A 19607-nucleotide genomic window follows, 5' to 3' on the forward strand; every position below is an offset into this window, starting at 1 on the left:
TTCGGCTCCCTCCTCGGCGCCGTCTCCGGCCTTGGGTCCTCCCGCGCCATCCTCAGAGGCGGTCTGCTTCCTCTTCCAGGGTAGCGTGCTCCGTTGACTGGTCTCTGCTTGCTGGGCCATCTCCCGGCTCCACTCCGCCAGTATCTCGCGCTGTACCCGGGCCATCCTCCTTGCGAGGCCCTCCAGGGCAGTTTGTGCACACTCCCGGTCTCGGGGGAGCTGTGCAAGGATCTCCGCTAGACCTAGCGGGGTTGTGGACTCTAGCAGGCTCCTGACCATCGGGTCGGTGCTGCTCTGCTCTGCTTCCGGCAGGCTCCTGGCCAGCGGGCCGGTGCTGCTCTGCCCTCCTTCCTCGGTCTCTAGCAGACTCCTGGCCAGCGGGCCGGTGCTGTTCTGCTTTCTCTCCATCTCCGGGTGAGCTCCTCCGCTACTCCTCGTTAGACCTCTTGCCTCCGGGTGCGCTCGCTCCAGACTGCTCCAAGCGACACCCATCTTTGTTCTTCTCTTTCGTCTCCTCCCACTTCGAGGGCGGTCCCGGGGCAACTCGGTGACTGTCAGCTCCAGGGGGAGTTCTTTCACGCTGACAGACACCTCCAGCATCACAGTCTCTATTGGTGGGGGCGGTTTCCACTTTTGGCGCCATTTTCTGTCCTGGCCCACGATGGGAGGTGGCCTCCTGCCCTCCTTCGGCACGCCCATAATGGCGTCCGCTGCTCTTCCAAGGCGGGAAATCTGCGGTTTTGGCGGGAAGCGTCGCCCAGTGGCGGGAAACTCTGCAGATGGCGGGAACAAGTTGGAAATGGCGGACAATCGGCGGGAAACGACTGGTGATGGAGTCCGATGGCGTGGACCCTCCGGAACCGGCGGGAGACTTCTTTCTGAGGTAAACTTGCACTTTTCTTCAGGCACGCAGTACCCGGGTGTTGCGGGCACGTAATCCTGCCGACTACGCCAAAGTTGACGCGCCCCCTGGGACATATTCCTTTCTGAGGGGAATACCCGGCACCGGATCAGATGGGGGGGGTTGTAGTCTCCGAGCGGCTGTGACCCGGTCCCGTGCCCAGGGCGTCAAGCTCAGTGTTATGTGGCAGTCTTTACTGATGTTATTAAAGTTCGTTGTGTCGACTACGCCACCCGTTGTGATGCGGTCACTGTGGCCGCCGCTGCTGCAGGGTCCGCTGAGGCTGATGGTGGATGCGCAGCTTGGTGGGATAACCCCCAACGGGAGGGGTATAGCCTCAGAGGGGACAGGCGCAGAGGATGGGGGTTGTGGTGGTGCGATGCAGCCGGCAATGAAGACAGACTCGGGTTGTGCAGTTAAGGGTGTTTACTTACTGCTGATGTTGTACTGGTCACTCCAGCTGCTAGTGACCACCCGAGCCGTGCTGCGTCCACCAGGTCCTGGATCCGGCCAACCCCCAAACAAGTCCAGAGCGTGGCCCTGAGCTCTCCCTCTGTCCTTTCTTCAGCCGTCCCCACCAGGGATTCACCTAGGTCCAGCTCCCTCGGGCCTTCTTTTGGGACACCCTTGGCCCTGGGTTCCCTGACCCTGCATGTGGTGTGCCTTCGGGGTGAATGTGGTGGGTGACCGTGACAGACACTGCCCACGGTCTCCGGTCTCTGGCTGGGGATTGTTTTTGCCCCCACCAGCTTGGGTTCCGGTACCCTGTTGCTGACTCCTCACCCGGTGCTCTAATTTGGGTTCTTGGGTCCCTTCAGTCTTCCCCCTCTGGGTCTTTCTCTTTCTTTCTCCTCTCTCTCTCTCCAGGGCTGCTGTTTCCTTCTCTCTCCTCTCCAACTGACTTGTTCTCAGCGTCTGACCCTGATCTAAGTTGGTGCCCTCCTTATATATCCCTCTATGTGTGAGCTCAGGTGACCAGCACCCAATGAGCTCCTATCACTACCCAGACTGCTCCCCCTATCTGCCCCTACACTACATGGGATGTTCCTCCCCCCTCCCACTCCAGCCAGGAACAGGCTCGGTCGCACCTGCACATTTCTAAGTGGGAGTGCCGTCGGCCTGCTCCCCGGAAATGGGATGTATGTAATGCATGCAGTCTATCTGAGCTCAGTTCCACACTCCTTCCTTACCCGGGAGTGGAATATCACACCTCTGGGTTGAGGTGCAATACCCCTGTAGCAGCCGAATCCTCAGGGTGCTACACATATATGTTGCGATATATGGCTGGATGGATGTTGTATGGGTTATGCTGGGTGAAAAAAGATGGAAGTGTGCCTGTGGCTTTTAAATGTCCTGTGTGGTATGAGGTGATTGAAAGGTTTGTTAGAAAGAATGATTTGCTGGCTGTGTCTATGTGTGAGTTTGAGAAACCAAAAGCGGTGATGGGAAAAATGAGAGCAAATGAGATTGAATGTAATATTAATGATTTAAGATTTAATGAAGTGGCGGATGCATGGGAAAAATTGGGTACGAATGGTATGTCGAATAAACAGAAGGATGTGGTGTGGATGGCTTTGCATGATATACTGCCTGTGAGAGATGTGCAAAAGAGAAGAGATTTGATCAGAACGAATGTATGTCCAAGAGAAGGGTGTGGAGCGAGTGAGACTGTGAGACATGTGATGTGGGATTGTGATTATGCATATAGTGTGTGGAAAGGCGTGGGTGGTCTATGTAAGGAATTAGCAGGTGTGAGTTATATTAACTGGAGAGTGGCTATGTTTGGTATTGGTGCATGTGGAAAGGTGAATGAAAGGATTTTGTGGTTAATAATGGTGTGTGTCATGGAAAGCCTTTGGGATGTGAGAAACCTGGCTTTGTTCAAAAGAAAAACTGTACCTATTAATGACTGTATTCGGTTAATTCTATCTAGGTTGTACCTTATATATAAATGGGACAAGAGTAGAGGTGGTGGATTGGACGCTGAGGGCATTTGGAAGGTCATGAAATGGCGTCATCTGGTAAAGTACCAGTAATTTTATGTACCTTCATGAGAGTAATATAGCACAAATTTACTAACTCTGATTTTGGAAACATAAATTTATAAAAAGAATAAAGATTAACCATGATGATGAGTTATAGTTGAGCAACTATTTGAAGGTTTTGGCGGACTTTCATACTGTTGTTTACAACAACCTGAATGGTTTAAAAAAAAAAAAAAAAAAAAAAAATCTGTTCTTATCAGTTTAATATCTGATACGTCCCCTATCTGGGGACCATATATTAAATGGATTTTTAGAACAGGGAGATGGAAAAAGAGCTTGCTCTGTCCACTCCACGCATTGACCTGGTATTGCAGTATCTCCAGGACCGGTGCACCCCTTCTTTAATGCAGTTTCTAAAATCAGAAAGAATTGAATTCAATGTTTTTTGTTCATTTTGCTTGTTTGTCGGATTTTGGGATGGACTCTTTGGCTTTGCTTTTCTTCTCCTCATTGGATTTTTCATGTTCAAAGTTGCAGAAGCCAGATTACAAGCTCATTTTGGTTCAACTTCAGCAACTGTGCATTGCATTGCCATGTAATGTAATGCAATGCTATCTTTGTAGCTCTCCCTTTTTACTTCCTTTTGGATAAACAGACATATTAGGCAAGCATTTTGGAGCTTTCACCTAAATAACTACAGGTGGTGAGATAAGCTGCACAATATAATTGACCTTTCAGTATATTGTTGCACACACACCATCTATTTAGCAAATGCCCTTGTTATCAACAGCAGCCTTTTAAACTCACCTGAGCTAACAGGTATGTGCGCTGGTTACTCTGCTGCGCTTAAAATTTCTTTTTTGGTTTGCTACAATGCCTTTTCTGAAACGTTGTCTCCCTCTGCTGGAACACTGACTTCTTTCATTTAATGCCTGCAGACTATAAAAGAGAACCCAACCCAAAAAGTTTGGTTGATTAGTCTGTGGCATTCTGTTAAACTGTTGCTTATGGCGGTCTCTGTGAGCTTCTCAGCGACATTCAGCCAGCCAGGTATCCTGCCTGCAGTAGATGGAATGTGGCAATGGAACGCTGGCTGCGCGTGTCATAATAGGCTCTGAGCCTTTATATACCTGTGCACAGCAGCAGCCACCTTCAGTCTGCTGCTGGACAGCCAGCAGCAGCAGCAGCAGGAGAGGTATGTAATCAGCAGCCCTCCTGCTAAGGGTAGACAGCTGCTCGTTCCACCCCACCCCCCGCCTTAATTGGTTCTCCTCCCTTCCAACGGTGTTGAGGCGGGTGGGAACAGCAGGGGGTGAAGGTGCTGTGTTTAAAGAGGTGGAGTTATGCAGATCTAAAACGTGTGGATTGCAGCAGCAGCAAGCTGAAAAGTGCAGGCATGTAAGGGATCTAGAGGTTGACAACATATCTTCTTAACGGGAGTCCAGGAGCTCATCTCCACAAATGGACTTTTCAGGATCCTTGGGTGGCTCCGTAGTTTGAAACCAATTCTGGTTATCGCTTCTCGGCCTTTTGGCTAAGATCAAGTGTAGTATCTTTCGAAAAGGCGGTTTTGGATGTTGGCCGCCCTAGTAGATTGATACATTATGCACACTGGGGCTTAGGCGCTTGTTAGTACGCCAGTTGGCTAATATAGTCATCTGGTGGAAAGCATGGCCCCCCAGGATCGATGCCATTGGGCCGGGGAAGATCGAAAGCCCGAAGTGTGAAGTGCCCCAGGAGTGGTGACCCTGGGGTGCCTTAACTCACTGGGATTGGGAACCCCACTTGAGTTTATGGCACATTTGCACTAGCACTTCAATATTTCTTTCTTCACACACACCCTTATTCCGGGCCTTCTGGCCTTAGGATGGGGAATTTTTCAATTCCCGGTTGAAGGTCCGGGCAGTATTATACTGTGAAACCTTCACTATTTATTTAATTTTTTTTGTCACTGTGTGTCCACTTTTTCACGTGTGTCCACGTCCTTACTAGGATTTTGTCGGGATGCGGTTCCCTTACGGGTTCCTCTCTTGGCAGGTCTAGGGGGGGAGTGTGTGGCCATCAGGTTCCGCTCCCCCCTGAACCCCCCTGGCTCTCCTCTTTCGGGAGGAGAACGTTGTTGGCTCCCCTCTTCCGGGAGGGGAGCACAGTCTTTGGCTCCCAGTGCCTTGCTCGGGTGAGAACTCGGGCAGGTATTGGGGGTAAGATTGGGTCGCTTCTGGCTCCGGCTGGAGGTGGCTATTTGTCCCTGTTCCTCGCTGTGGCCTTCTGGCTCGGAGGGACGGGGAATGGTTTGGGGGACCCTTCTCCTTTTGGAGAGGGTTTCAAGAATACCAGCATCCTAGTGCACTTTTTTTGTGGCACTTGTCACTTTTTTAAGCGCACTCGGGTTTTGTACACTAATTCGGGCTTAAAAAAAAAAAAAAAAATCTGTTCTTATCAGTTTAATATCTGATACGTCCCCTATCTGGGGACCATATATTAAAAGGATTTTTAGAACAGGGAGATGGAAAAAGAGCTTGCTCTGTCCACTCCACGCATTGACCTGGTATTGCAGTATCTCCAGGACCGGTGCACCCCTTCTTTAATGCAGTTTCTAAAATCAGAAAGAATTGAATTCAATGTTTTTTGTTCATTTTGCTTGTTTGTCGGATTTTGGGATGGACTCTTTGGCTTTGCTTTTCTTCTCCTCATTGGATTTTTCATGTTCAAAGTTGCAGAAGCCAGATTACAAGCTCATTTTGGTTCAACTTCAGCAACTGTGCATTGCATTGCCATGTAATGTAATGCAATGCTATCTTTCTAGCTCTCCCTTTTTACTTCCTTTTGGATAAACAGACATATTAGGCAAGCATTTTGGAGCTTTCACCTAAATAACTACAGGTGGTGAGATAAGCTGCACAATATAATTGACCTTTCAGTATATTGTTGCACACACACCATCTATTTAGCAAATGCCCTTGTTATCAACAGCAGCCTTTTAAACTCACCTGAGCTAACAGGTATGTGCGCTGGTTACTCTGCTGCGCTTAAAATTTCTTTTTTGGTTTGCTACAATGCCTTTTCTGAAACGTTGTCTCCCTCTGCTGGAACACTGACTTCTTTCATTTAATGCCTGCAGACTATAAAAGAGAACCCAACCCAAAAAGGTTGGTTGATTAGTCTGTGGCATTCTGTTAAACTGTTGCTTATGGCGGTCTCTGTGAGCTTCTCAGCGACATTCAGCCAGCCAGGTATCCTGCCTGCAGTAGATGGAATGTGGCAATGGAACGCTGGCTGCGCGTGTCATAATAGGCTCTGAGCCTTTATATACCTGTGCACAGCAGCAGCCACCTTCAGTCTGCTGCTGGACAGCCAGCAGCAGCAGCAGCAGGAGAGGTATGTAATCAGCAGCCCTCCTGCTAAGGGTAGACAGCTGCTCGTTCCACCCCACCCCCCGCCTTAATTGGTTCTCCTCCCTTCCAACGGTGTTGAGGCGGGTGGGAACAGCAGGGGGTGAAGGTGCTGTGTTTAAAGAGGTGGAGTTATGCAGATCTAAAACGCGTGGATTGCAGCAGCAGCAAGCCGAAAAGTGCAGGCATGTAAGGGATCTAGAGGTTGACAACATGTCTTCTTAACGGGAGTCCAGGAGCTCATCTCCACAAATGGACTTTTCAGGATCCTTGGGTGGCTCCGTAGTTTGAAACCAATTCTGGTTATCGCTTCTCGGCCTTTTGGCAAGATCAGTGGTGGTTTTCTGCTGCTGGTGTTGTTTGGAGGGCAGTTGTGACTGGGGTTCCCCCTTGTGGGGCCCTAGTGTGCGATTGAGCGGCGATTGTGTTTATCTGCTGTAAAAATGGTGGAGAAAACACGTGGATTAGAGGACTCGGTCCGTCTGAAGGTGGCTGCAGGTCATGAAGGAGAAATCGGTTTGGACCAAGTTTGCGTTGATGTCTTGAAGAACATTAATGGCTTGAAGGTAACGGATGTATTGGCACTGCAGGATTTTCAGAAACAAGGAATTTATGATATCACTTTTGTTTCTTTGAGTATTTGCCAGAGAGTCTACATGGAGTTGGTACGAATGAAGGAAGAAAAGGAATTGAAATGCCTAGAGTTTATTGCACTGGAACCTCTGTTCCAGCAGACATATAAGTATGTGGTTGTGCACATGTATAACCCTAAAGTTCCGGATGAGACTGTTTCCAATTTTTTAGCTCGGTATTGTAGTGAGGTTAAATTTTTGGGAAGAATGAAGAACAAATACAATTATCTAAATGGCAAGAGGAGATATGTTGTAAAACTGAGACCGGATGATAGAGCTATTGGGGGTGCCAAGAGCATTCCTGCACAGTTTTCTATCGGAGGAGAAAGGGGATTTTGTTTTTATAATGGACAGATGGAATATTGTAGGAAGTGTCATGAGTTTGGACATGTTCAGAAAGATTGTCCAGTGCAAGGTGATGTTTGTAGAGGTTGTGGGAAATCTGGGCATGTTGCAAGTGGTTGCCCAATGAATAAGGTGTGTGATTTGTGTGGACATGCAGATCACCTTGCAAGGAAATGTAGATTGTGGGCTCAGATTCCTAGGTCACAGGTGGACGCTGAAGAGAGGCAGAAGAAGACTCGGCAGGAAAGTGGGGAGGAGGGCGAAGGCTCAGACTCAGAGGGGGAAAGCCAAAAACAAGATGGTGGTAGGGGAAGAGACCATGCGGTGCCCAAGATGGAGGAAAAGGGGCGGAGCCAGAAGAAAGTTGGTTTGAGGGAGGGGCTGGAAGTAATAAACAAAGTAGCTGATGTGCATGGCCCGGGTGATGGGATGGATTTGTCTAATATGGCGGAGTCAGTGAATCCTGTTTTGGGAAGAGATGGGGGTGAGGAAATGGAGGTTTTGGAGGAGGAGGATTCTGATTCGGATGGAACTATAACCCCTCAGCAGCGTGATAGGGTTAACAGTGATTGGAGTGAAAATGAGGAGGAAGATGATGGCAAGGAGGAGAGTTATGCCTCCGTGATTAAAAGAAGTAAGGTGGAGGGGTGTTGGTCTGGGGGGCAGGAAGATCCAGTCTCCCTAAGACCAGGTTATTCTAACAGGGACTCGAGTTCTGAGTCGCCTGATATACGTAGAAAAGTGGGTGGCAGGAGTGGGTTTTCTCCTGGTTCATGATGGATCGGGTATGGTGGAGATTTTTTCCTGTTGTTATGATGGCGTTGTGTGTTGCTTCTCTGAATGTACGAGGGATTGGTTCTGCTTGTAGGAGAGCAGGGATACTGGAGTACATTGAGAGTGTGAATGCAGATATTGTCTGTCTGCAGGAATGTGTAATTAAATCTGCCCCGCATGAGAGTGAGTGGAATAAGGGGCAATCTTTTTGGTCCCCATGCTCAGAAAACAGGAATGAAGGGGTGGGCATTTTACTGTGTAATTCCAGTCTAAAGGTTTTAGAGTTTAAAGTAATCATACCTGGGAGATGTTTGTTTTTATTAGTGGATTTTTTAGGTCAGCGGGTACGGGTTTTTAATGTTTATGCCCCTGCTGATAAACAAGCAAGAGTTGGGTTTTTGGAGTCTCTAAAGTTGTTTTTACCAGGCAGAGACTTCACTATAGTGGCTGGAGATTTTAATTGTGTCAGATCCGCAAAAGATCGTAAGAGCTCTACGGAAGGTAGGACTGATGTTACGTCTAATATTTTAAATCAGATTGTGCAGGATTTACGCTACACGGATGCTGGTCTGATGGTTGGGCCAAGTGATAAGTTCACATACATATCAGATAGTGGACGTAGTGTTTCCCGAATTGACTATGTTTTTATGTCTGAAGGGATTAAGGTGGCCAAGTGCAACCACGTGATGACGACTTTTTCTGACCACAAGATGATAGTGGTAGATCTGTGTATAGCTGAGTCCCTGGCTTTTGGAAAGGGACTCTGGAAGCTGAACGTAAGCCTGCTGGAAGAGGAGAGTGTTAAGGTTGGTTTTAATAAAGTGTTTTTGTCTTGTGTGTCTGAACAGCACCTTTTTAAAGATTTGCTAGAGTGGTGGGACTGGGCTAAGGAGAAATTTGCATGTTATTTTAAAGGGGTGTGTTTTAGGAGAGCGAAAGCCAAAAGGGATCATGATGCTGCTGTTATTTCAAAATTGGAAGTACTCCATAAGTTTAAGAGAGCGGGGATGGAGGTGGATAAAGAGATTGCAGATTTGAAGGACGAACTGAAGAAGATACTTATTGAAAAAGGGAAGACTATTATGTTTAAGGCAAAAATAAAGCACATGGAGGAAAATGAGCAATGTTCGAGATACTTTTTTAAAAAATGTTTTAAACCTAAAGGGGTTTTTAAGTCTGTTTTTTCTCCTGCAGGGGAGGTATCTGGGGATGAGATGATTGGCAGTATTCTTTCCTTTTATGAAACACTCTTCTCTAACGATAGTAGAGCCAGTGATGCGGAAATTAATGATTATTGCAAAGTATTAACTAATAATATTCCTGAGGAGAAAATTGGGTTTTTAAGTGAGGAGGTTGGGAAAGATGAAATTAGACGGGCAGTGGATGGCTTGGCGAAAGGCAAGACGCCAGGCTGTGATGGTCTTCCTGCTGAATTTTATGTTAGATTTTGGGATATTATAGGTGTGGAGTTTTCCCGGGTGGTGCAATATGGTTTTACTCATGGGATTTTATCGGTTTCTATGCGTAGGGGGATTGTTACGCTGATTCATAAGAAAGGGGACATGAGGGATATTAAAAATTGGAGGCCCATAACATTGTTAAACAGTGATTACAAAATTATTTCTAAAATTGTGGCTGGTAGACTGGCAGATGTGATAGGTGATATGGTGGGGGAGTATCAGGCATGTGCAGTGCCTGGTAGGAAAATTTCAGATAATTTGCTGCTTCTAAGAGACTTAATTTATCAGGCTAATTTGAATAAGAATGCTCTTTTGTTACAGTCGGTGGACCTGGAGAAAGCCTTTGATAAAATATCACATAGATTTTTGTTCTCTGCTTTAAGTCACCTTGGTGTTCCGGATAAATTATTGATGGTCATTAAGAGTTTTTATTGTGGGGTCAGTAGCCAGATTTTAGTTAATGGGCATGTGAGTTCCAGTTTTAATATTTTATCGGGAGTTAGGCAGGGTTGTCCCCTGTCACCAATTCTTTTTATCTGTGTGGTGGAGGCCCTTTTAAAAAGTGTGCAAGTTGACAAGTGTGTGGCTGGTGTTTTTATTCCTGGGGGATCCGGGGGTCCAGTCAAGTCTTTAAGTTATATGGATGATATTGTTTTTACTTGTGGTTCACAGGCGGATCTCAATAGAGTGAATTTGCACGTAAGGATTTTTTGTTGTGTGGCTGGTATGGCGGTGAATTGGGGAAAGTGCCAGCTTTGTAACTTTGGGAGGCAGGTTGAGGTTAACGTGGCAGGAGTGGAGAGTAGGGAGGAAATTGAGGTTCTTGGTGTCATCTTTGAGAAGGAACTGAAAGGGAAAAGCAGCCTGAAGATTCTAGAAGACAAAATGGATCAGAAGTTGAACTTTTGGAAACTAAGGAACCTGTCGCTGAGAGGGAAAGTGCTGGTAATCAAGTCTGTGATTCTCCCGCTTCTGCTGTACACTGCTTTGATTTTCCCACCTGCTGTGCTTTGGACAAAGAGAGTGACAAGGAAACTGTTTGTGTTTTTTTGGGGATCCAAAATGGAGAAACTAAGAAGAGGAATGGTTATGTGTTCTGTGGAAAATGGGGGTTGTGATTTTCCTAACATTGACTTATTTTTAAGAATGCATTATTTTTTGAACATTTATAAATTATCCCAGTGCAATAACAGGACTGCGGACATGTGCAAATATTTAGCAGGACGGCTTTTCCAGAAATGGAGCTGGTGTGAGAAGGATTTAAGAAAACCAGTTTCGTTTGTGATACCGTTTTTTTATGTGGTGCTTAGGTCCTTCTATGATCAAAATGGGATAAGCTCCATGGTTAGACCGGACAAAAAACTGATTGTCTCAGGTATTAAGAAGAAGGAGATGTTATGTGATGTGCCGTTTTGTAATAATGCCCAGTCTGGACAGGTGTGGAAGCTTTTTTTCATGCGTGGAATCAGCAACAGACAGAAGGATGTAACCTGGATGGCGTTGCATGGATGCTTGCCAACAAGGGCTTTTTTGAATGACCGGGGGATAAAGGTTCAAGAACTATGTCCTAGGGAAGGTTGCAATAAGGTGGAAACAATACAGCATATTTTTTGGGACTGTTTTTTTGCTAAAAAAGTTTTTACCTTGTTGTCACGTATGTTTGTTGCTTTAGTTGGTTTTCATTGTTTCGATTTTGAAAGGATTTTAATAGGTCAAGATTTTAAGTACTCGCAAAGGAAGCGGGCAAGCTGGATTATTTTTGTCATATATAAAGAGGTTTTATGGGACGTTCGGAATTTGGTGATTTTTAAAAAGATTGTTTTTTCCCCCATGGAATGCAGAAAGATTTTTCTTGCTAGACTGTTTTATGCCTATTTATTGGATAAAAAGAAGTATGGTGAGACAGCAGCAGAAGCACTCTGGAACTTTTCACATTGGACTTCTTACAGTAAGTAACAGTTAATTGCAGGGTTGTGTTTTTTGGGATTTTGTTTTTGTTTTTCCGAATGATGATTTGAGAACCCGTTATGTGAATTTGCGCTATGATGCATAAATTAATGTGGGTCTTAATCTGAGGAAAAAAAAAAAAAAAAAATCTGTTCTTATCAGTTTAATATCTGATACGTCCCCTATCTGGGGACCATATATTAAATGGATTTTTAGAACAGGGAGATGGAAAAAGAGCTTGCTCTGTCCACTCCACGCATTGACCTGGTATTGCAGTATCTCCAGGACCGGTGCACCCCTTCTTTAATGCAGTTTCTAAAATCAGAAAGAATTGAATTCAATGTTTTTTGTTCATTTTGCTTGTTTGTCGGATTTGGGGATGGACTCTTTGGCTTTGCTTTTCTTCTCCTCATTGGATTTTTCATGTTCAAAGTTGCAGAAGCCAGATTACAAGCTCATTTTGGTTCAACTTCAGCAACTGTGCATTGCATTGCCATGTAATGTAATGCAATGCTATCTTTCTAGCTCTCCCTTTTTACTTCCTTTTGGATAAACAGACATATTAGGCAAGCATTTTGGAGCTTTCACCTAAATAACTACAGGTGGTGAGATAAGCTGCACAATATAATTGACCTTTCAGTATATTGTTGCACACACACCATCTATTTAGCAAATGCCCTTGTTATCAACAGCAGCCTTTTAAACTCACCTGAGCTAACAGGTATGTGCGCTGGTTACTCTGCTGCGCTTAAAATTTCTTTTTTGGTTTGCTACAATGCCTTTTCTGAAACGTTGTCTCCCTCTGCTGGAACACTGACTTCTTTCATTTAATGCCTGCAGACTATAAAAGAGAACCCAACCCAAAAAGTTTGGTTGATTAGTCTGTGGCATTCTGTTAAACTGTTGCTTATGGCGGTCTCTGTGAGCTTCTCAGCGACATTCAGCCAGCCAGGTATCCTGCCTGCAGTAGATGGAATGTGGCAATGGAACGCTGGCTGCGCGTGTCATAATAGGCTCTGAGCCTTTATATACCTGTGCACAGCAGCAGCCACCTTCAGTCTGCTGCTGGACAGCCAGCAGCAGCAGCAGCAGGAGAGGTATGTAATCAGCAGCCCTCCTGCTAAGGGTAGACAGCTGCTCGTTCCACCCCACCCCCCGCCTTAATTGGTTCTCCTCCCTTCCAACGGTGTTGAGGCGGGTGGGAACAGCAGGGGGTGAAGGTGCTGTGTTTAAAGAGGTGGAGTTATGCAGATCTAAAACGCGTGGATTGCAGCAGCAGCAAGCCGAAAAGTGCAGGCATGTAAGGGATCTAGAGGTTGACAACATGTCTTCTTAACGGGAGTCCAGGAGCTCATCTCCACAAATGGACTTTTCAGGATCCTTGGGTGGCTCCGTAGTTTGAAACCAATTCTGGTTATCGCTTCTCGGGCTTTTGGCAAGATCAGTGGTGGTTTTCTGCTGCTGGTGTTGTTTGGAGGGCAGTTGTGACTGGGGTTCCCCCTTGTGGGGCCCTAGTGTGCGATTGAGCGGCGATTGTGTTTATCTGCTGTAAAAATGGTGGAGAAAACACGTGGATTAGAGGACTCGGTCCGTCTGAAGGTGGCTGCAGGTCATGAAGGAGAAATCGGTTTGGACCAAGTTTGCGTTGATGTCTTGAAGAACATTAATGGCTTGAAGGTAACGGATGTATTGGCACTGCAGGATTTTCAGAAACAAGGAATTTATGATATCACTTTTGTTTCTTTGAGTATTTGCCAGAGAGTCTACATGGAGTTGGTACGAATGAAGGAAGAAAAGGAATTGAAATGCCTAGAGTTTATTGCACTGGAACCTCTGTTCCAGCAGACATATAAGTATGTGGTTGTGCACATGTATAACCCTAAAGTTCCGGATGAGACTGTTTCCAATTTTTTAGCTCGGTATTGCAGTGAGGTTAAATTTTTGGGAAGAATGAAGAACAAATACAATTATCTAAATGGCAAGAGGAGATATGTTGTAAAACTGAGACCGGATGATAGAGCTATTGGGGGTGCCAAGAGCATTCCTGCACAGTTTTCTATCGGAGGAGAAAGGGGATTTTGTTTTTATAATGGACAGATGGAATATTGTAGGAAGTGCCATGAGTTTGGACATGTTCAGAAAGATTGTCCAGTGCAAGGTGATGTTTGTAGAGGTTGTGGGAAATCTGGGCATGTTGCAAGTGGTTGCCCAATGAATAAGGTGTGTGATTTGTGTGGACATGCAGATCACCTTGCAAGGAAATGTAGATTGTGGGCTCAGATTCCTAGGTCACAGGTGGACGCTGAAGAGAGGCAGAAGAAGACTCGGCAGGAAAGTGGGGAGGAGGGCGAAGGCTCAGACTCAGAGGGGGAAAGCCAAAAACAAGATGGTGGTAGGGGAAGAGACCATGCGGTGCCCAAGATGGAGGAAAAGGGGCGGAGCCAGAAGAAAGTTGGTTTGAGGGAGGGGCTGGAAGTAATAAACAAAGTAGCTGATGTGCATGGCCCGGGTGATGGGATGGATTTGTCTAATATGGCAGAGTCAGTGAATCCTGTTTTGGGAAGAGATGGGGGTGAGGAAATGGAGGTTTTGGAGGAGGAGGATTCTGATTCGGATGGAACTATAACCCCTCAGCAGCGTGATAGGGTTAACAGTGATTGGAGTGAAAATGAGGAGGAAGATGATGGCAAGGAGGAGAGTTATGCCTCCGTGATTAAAAGAAGTAAGGTGGAGGGGTGTTGGTCTGGGGGGCAGGAAGATCCAGTCTCCCTAAGACCAGGTTATTCTAACAGGGACTCGAGTTCTGAGTCGCCTGATATACGTAGAAAAGTGGGTGGCAGGAGTGGGTTTTCTCCTGGTTCATGATGGATCGGGTATGGTGGAGATTTTTTCCTGTTGTTATGATGGCGTTGTGTGTTGCTTCTCTGAATGTACGAGGGATTGGTTCTGCTTGTAGGAGAGCAGGGATACTGGAGTACATTGAGAGTGTGAATGCAGATATTGTCTGTCTGCAGGAATGTGTAATTAAATCTGCCCCGCATGAGAGTGAGTGGAATAAGGGGCAATCTTTTTGGTCCCCATGCTCAGAAAACAGGAATGAAGGGGTGGGCATTTTACTTTGTAATTCCAGTCTAAAGGTTTTAGAGTTTAAAGTAATCATACCTGGGAGATGTCTGTTTTTATTAGTGGATTTTTTAGGTCAGCGGGTACGGGTTTTTAATGTTTATGCCCCTGCTGATAAACAAGCAAGAGTTGGGTTTTTGGAGTCTCTAAAGTTGTTTTTACCAGGCAGAGACTTCACTATAGTGGCTGGAGATTTTAATTGTGTCAGATCCGCAAAAGATCGTAAGAGCTCTACGGAAGGTAGGACTGATGTTACGTCTAATATTTTAAATCAGATTGTGCAGGATTTACGCTACACGGATGCTGGTCTGATGGTTGGGCCAAGTGATAAGTTCACATACATATCAGATAGTGGACGTAGTGTTTCCCGAATTGACTATGTTTTTATGTCTGAAGGGATTAAGGTGGCCAAGTGCAACCACGTGATGACGACTTTTTCTGACCACAAGATGATAGTGGTAGATCTGTGTATAGCTGAGTCCCTGGCTTTTGGAAAGGGACTCTGGAAGCTGAACGTAAGCCTGCTGGAAGAGGAGAGTGTTAAGGTTGGTTTTAATAAAGTGTTTTTGTCTTGTGTGTCTGAACAGCACCTTTTTAAAGATTTGCTAGAGTGGTGGGACTGGGCTAAGGAGAAATTTGCATGTTATTTTAAAGGGGTGTGTTTTAGGAGAGCGAAAGCCAAAAGGGATCATGATGCTGCTGTTATTTCAAAATTGGAAGTACTCCATAAGTTTAAGAGAGCGGGGATGGAGGTGGATAAAGAGATTGCAGATTTGAAGGACGAACTGAAGAAGATACTTATTGAAAAAGGGAAGACTATTATGTTTAAGGCAAAAATAAAGCACATGGAGGAAAATGAGCAATGTTCGAGATACTTTTTTAAAAAATGTTTTAAACCTAAAGGGGTTTTTAAGTCTGTTTTTTCTCCTGCAGGGGAGGTATCTGGGGATGAGATGATTGGCAGTATTCTTTCCTTTTATGAAACACTCTTCTCTAACGATAGTAGAGCCAGTGATGCGGAAATTAATGATTATTGCAAAGTATTAACTAATAATATTCCTGAGGAGAAAATTGGGTTTTTAAGTGAGGAGGTTGGGAAAGATGAAATTAGACGGGCAGTGGATGGCTTGGCGAAAGGCAAGATGCCAGGCTGTGATGGTCTTCCTGCTGAATTTTATGTTAGATTTTGGGATATTATAGGTGTGGAGTTTTCCCGGGTGGTGCAATATGGTTTTACTCATGGGATTTTATCGGTTTCTATGCGTAGGGGGATTGTTACGCTGATTCATAAGAAAGGGGACATGAGGGATATTAAAAATTGGAGGCCCATAACATTGTTAAACAGTGATTACAAAATTATTTCTAAAATTGTGGCTGGTAGACTGGCAGATGTGATAGGTGATATGGTGGGGGAGTATCAGGCATGTGCAGTGCCTGGTAGGAAAATTTCAGATAATTTGCTGCTTCTAAGAGACTTAATTTATCAGGCTAATTTGAATAAGAATGCTCTTTTGTTACAGTCGGTGGACCTGGAGAAAGCCTTTGATAAAATATCACATAGATTTTTGTTCTCTGCTTTAAGTCACCTTGGTGTTCCGGATAAATTATTGATGGTCATTAAGAGTTTTTATTGTGGGGTCAGTAGCCAGATTTTAGTTAATGGGCATGTGAGTTCCAGTTTTAATATTTTATCGGGAGTTAGGCAGGGTTGTCCCCTGTCACCAATTCTTTTTATCTGTGTGGTGGAGGCCCTTTTAAAAAGTGTGCAAGTTGACAAGTGTGTGGCTGGTGTTTTTATTCCTGGGGGATCCGGGGGTCCAGTCAAGTCTTTAAGTTATATGGATGATATTGTTTTTACTTGTGGTTCACAGGCGGATCTCAATAGAGTGAATTTGCACGTAAGGATTTTTTGTTGTGTGGCTGGTATGGCGGTGAATTGGGGAAAGTGCCAGCTTTGTAACTTTGGGAGGCAGGTTGAGGTTAACGTGGCAGGAGTGGAGAGTAGGGAGGAAATTGAGGTTCTTGGTGTCATCTTTGAGAAGGAACTGAAAGGGAAAAGCAGCCTGAAGATTCTAGAAGACAAAATGGATCAGAAGTTGAACTTTTGGAAACTAAGGAACCTGTCGCTGAGAGGGAAAGTGCTGGTAATCAAGTCTGTGATTCTCCCGCTTCTGCTGTACACTGCTTTGATTTTCCCACCTGCTGTGCTTTGGACAAAGAGAGTGACAAGGAAACTGTTTGTGTTTTTTTGGGGATCCAAAATGGAGAAACTAAGAAGAGGAATGGTTATGTGTTCTGTGGAAAATGGGGGTTGTGATTTTCCTAACATTGACTTATTTTTAAGAATGCATTATTCTTTGAACATTTATAAATTATCCCAGTGCAATAACAGGACTGCGGACATGTGCAAATATTTAGCAGGACGGCTTTTCCAGAAATGGAGCTGGTGTGAGAAGGATTTAAGAAAACCAGTTTCGTTTGTGATACCGTTTTTTTATGTTGTGCTTAGGTCCTTCTATGATCAAAATGGGATAAGCTCCATGGTTAGACGGGACAAAAAACTGATTGTCTCAGGTATTAAGAAGAAGGAGATGTTATGTGATGTGCCGTTTTGTAATAATGCACAGTCTGGACAGGTGTGGAAGCTTTTTTTCATGCGTGGAATCAGCAACAGACAGAAGGATGTAACCTGGATGGCGTTGCATGGATGCTTGCCAACAAGGGCTTTTTTGAATGACCGGGGGATAAAGGTTCAAGAACTATGTCCTAGGGAAGGTTGCAATAAGGTGGAAACAATACAGCATATTTTTTGGGACTGTTTTTTTGCTAAAAAAGTTTTTACCTTGTTGTCACGTATGTTTGTTGCTTTAGTTGGTTTTCATTGTTTCGATTTTGAAAGGATTTTAATAGGTCAAGATTTTAAGTACTCGAAAAGGAAGCGGGCAAGCTGGATTATTTTTGTCATATATAAAGAGGTTTTATGGGACGTTCGGAATTTGGTGATTTTTAAAAAGATTGTTTTTTCCCCCATGGAATGCAGAAAGATTTTTCTTGCTAGACTGTTTTATGCCTATTTATTGGATAAAAAGAAGTATGGTGAGACAGCAGCAGAAGCACTCTGGAACTTTTCACATTGGACTTCTTACAGTAAGTAACAGTTAATTGCAGGGTTGTGTTTTTTGGGATTTTGTTTTTGTTTTTCCGAATGATGATTTGAGAACCCGTTATGTGAATATGCGCTATGATGCATAAATTAATGTGGGTCTTAATCTGAGGAAAAAAAAAAAATCTGTTCTTATCAGTTTAATATCTGATACGTCCCCTATCTGGGGACCATATATTAAATGGATTTTTAGAACAGGGAGATGGAAAAAGAGCTTGCTCTGTCCACTCCACGCATTGACCTGGTATTGCAGTATCTCCAGGACCGGTGCACCCCTTCTTTAATGCAGTTTCTAAAATCAGAAAGAATTGAATTCAATGTTTTTTGTTCATTTTGCTTGTTTGTCGGATTTTGGGATGGACTCTTTGGCTTTGCTTTTCTTCTCCTCATTGGATTTTTCATGTTCAAAGTTGCAGAAGCCAGATTACAAGCTCATTTTGGTTCAACTTCAGCAACTGTGCATTGCATTGCCATGTAATGTAATGCAATGCTATCTTTCTAGCTCTCCCTTTTTACTTCCTTTTGGATAAACAGACATATTAGGCAAGCATTTTGGAGCTTTCACCTAAATAACTACAGGTGGTGAGATAAGCTGCACAATATAATTGACCTTTCAGTATATTGTTGCACACACACCATCTATTTAGCAAATGCCCTTGTTATCAACAGCAGCCTTTTAAACTCACCTGAGCTAACAGGTATGTGCGCTGGTTACTCTGCTGCGCTTAAAATTTCTTTTTTGGTTTGCTACAATGCCTTTTCTGAAACGTTGTCTCCCTCTGCTGGAACACTGACTTCTTTCATTTAATGCCTGCAGACTATAAAAGAGAACCCAACCCAAAAAGTTTGGTTGATTAGTCTGTGGCATTCTGTTAAACTGTTGCTTATGGCGGTCTCTGTGAGCTTCTCAGCGACATTCAGCCAGCCAGGTATCCTGCCTGCAGTAGATGGAATGTGGCAATGGAACGCTGGCTGCGCGTGTCATAATAGGCTCTGAGCCTTTATATACCTGTGCACAGCAGCAGCCACCTTCAGTCTGCTGCTGGACAGCCAGCAGCAGCAGCAGCAGGAGAGGTATGTAATCAGCAGCCCTCCTGCTAAGGGTAGACAGCTGCTCGTTCCACCCCACCCCCCGCCTTAATTGGTTCTCATCCCTTCCAACGGTGTTGAGGCGGGTGGGAACAGCAGGGGGTGAAGGTGCTGTGTTTAAAGAGGTGGAGTTATGCAGATCTAAAACGCGTGGATTGCAGCAGCAGCAAGCCGAAAAGTGCAGGCATGTAAGGGATCTAGAGGTTGACAACATGTCTTCCTAACGGGAGTCCAGGAGCTCATCTCCACAAATGGACTTTTCAGGATCCTTGGGTGGCTCCGTAGTTTGAAACCAATTCTGGTTATCGCTTCTCGGCCTTTTGGCTAAGATCAAGTGTAGTATCTGTTCTTATCAGTTTAATATCTGATACGTCCCCTATCTGGGGACCATATATTAAATGGATTTTTAGAACAGGGAGATGGAAAAAGAGCTTGCTCTGTCCACTCCACGCATTGACCTGGTATTGCAGTATCTCCAGGACCGGTGCACCCCTTCTTTAATGCAGTTTCTAAAATCAGAAAGAATTGAATTCAATGTTTTTTGTTCATTTTGCTTGTTTGTCGGATTTTGGGATGGACTCTTTGGCTTTGCTTTTCTTCTCCTCATTGGATTTTTCATGTTCAAAGTTGCAGAAGCCAGATTACAAGCTCATTTTGGTTCAACTTCAGCAACTGTGCATTGCATTGCCATGTAATGTAATGCAATGCTATCTTTCTAGCTCTCCCTTTTTACTTCCTTTTGGATAAACAGACATATTAGGCAAGCATTTTGGAGCTTTCACCTAAATAACTACAG

At 44.8% G+C, this 19607-nt stretch overlaps 4 non-coding genes and 2 pseudogenes across 4 annotated transcripts; all 6 read left to right on the top strand.

Annotated features, from left to right (window-relative positions):
* Positions 1–3079: 3079 nt before the first annotated feature.
* Positions 3080–3285, top strand: LOC141250393 (U2 spliceosomal RNA; annotated as a pseudogene).
* Positions 3286–4400: 1115 nt separating this feature from the next.
* On the top strand, positions 4401–4492 carry LOC141250399 (U2 spliceosomal RNA; annotated as a pseudogene).
* Positions 4493–5270: 778 nt separating this feature from the next.
* LOC141250398 (U2 spliceosomal RNA) lies at positions 5271–5468 on the top strand. The gene has a single exon (XR_012312654.1). It is a non-coding gene; the product is annotated as a U2 spliceosomal RNA (small nuclear RNA).
* A 6070-nt stretch (positions 5469–11538) lies between these two features.
* LOC141250397 (U2 spliceosomal RNA) lies at positions 11539–11737 on the top strand. Its single transcript, XR_012312653.1, has one exon. It is a non-coding gene; the product is annotated as a U2 spliceosomal RNA (small nuclear RNA).
* Positions 11738–17811: 6074 nt separating this feature from the next.
* Positions 17812–18000, top strand: LOC141250394 (U2 spliceosomal RNA). The gene has a single exon (XR_012312651.1). It is a non-coding gene; the product is annotated as a U2 spliceosomal RNA (small nuclear RNA).
* A 1115-nt stretch (positions 18001–19115) lies between these two features.
* LOC141250392 (U2 spliceosomal RNA) lies at positions 19116–19306 on the top strand. Its single transcript, XR_012312650.1, has one exon. It is a non-coding gene; the product is annotated as a U2 spliceosomal RNA (small nuclear RNA).
* Positions 19307–19607: the final 301 nt, after the last annotated feature.

This window comes from Phyllobates terribilis, unplaced genomic scaffold (genome assembly GCF_046119375.1).
Source record: "Phyllobates terribilis strain yellow unplaced genomic scaffold, ASM4611937v1 Scaffold_5611__1_contigs__length_50480, whole genome shotgun sequence".
In the NCBI taxonomy this organism is placed as follows: domain Eukaryota; kingdom Metazoa; phylum Chordata; class Amphibia; order Anura; family Dendrobatidae; genus Phyllobates; species Phyllobates terribilis.